The sequence below is a fragment of the Pteropus alecto genome, unplaced genomic scaffold, assembly GCF_000325575.1.
Source record: "Pteropus alecto unplaced genomic scaffold, ASM32557v1 scaffold245, whole genome shotgun sequence".
NCBI lineage: Eukaryota > Metazoa > Chordata > Mammalia > Chiroptera > Pteropodidae > Pteropus > Pteropus alecto.
The window spans coordinates 701,375-702,292 of record NW_006436669.1 but is presented as its reverse complement, the minus strand read 5'-3'; the positions used below and the strand labels follow the sequence as shown (position 1 = coordinate 702,292).

The window sequence follows — 918 nt, the reverse complement described above, 5'->3', positions numbered from 1 at the left end:
CCCTAGTGTTTTTTTATTTTTTATTAGGGAAAAAAAGTTGCACATTACAATCTCTTCTTTTATAAGAGCAAGTTAGGATATGTGCACATGCTGCTCCTGATTTGATTCTTCTTCTTGTTAACCACCAAGACCTGATACTCTGTTTCCCACCTGCTGTCTCAGAGAAAGGCCTCTTCTGCTTCAAGAATCACAGAAGTCATCATGAATGTCAAATAATAATCTATATAGAACTTTTGAAATGAGTACATGAATCAATTTCTGTAATAGTATTTATAAAATTTGTAAAATGTCCTTTGGTAATGAAAACCTTCTGAAGTAGATATCACACATGGAGAAATAATGCTATCTCCTAATATATGTAAGAGAAAATAAATATAAACAGAGAACAGTCTATTCTAGGAACAGGAGCAAAGTGTGGAAAAGAAACTGAAGACACTGTCTCTGAGCAGGATCTGAGCAAGTCCAAATATTGCACATAGTACACAAAAACTTTAAAACAACTATTCCAATGATTCTCAAAAAACTACAGGAAACAATAGAAAAAGGAACTGAAAGAAGTCTATGGCCATACTACCCTGAACAAGCCCAATCCCATCTGATTTTGGAAGCTAAGCAGAGTAGGTCCTGGTTAGTACTTGGATGGGAGACTACCTAGGAAGACCAGCTGCTGTAGGTGTAAAAATTAAAAAAATAAATAAGGGATTATAAGATGACAAGATCTTTGCAGTCTGTGAAGTCAAACAAGGATTGCCTTGCCTAAAAAATAAAAACTAAAAAATAATTTTAGAAAAGAACTGAAAGAAACCAGGAAAATAATGTTTTACCAAATCAAGAGTTTCACCAAAGAGATATAAATCATCAAATGAAGTTAAATAGTAATTCTGGAGCTGACAAATACAATAGCTACAATAATATATA

General features: G+C 33.1%; 1 pseudogene; it reads left to right on the top strand.

Annotated features, from left to right (window-relative positions):
- The first annotated feature begins 557 nt into the window (after window positions 1–557).
- Window positions 558–676, top strand: LOC112481155 (annotated as a pseudogene).
- The last annotated feature ends 242 nt before the right edge of the window (window positions 677–918 follow it).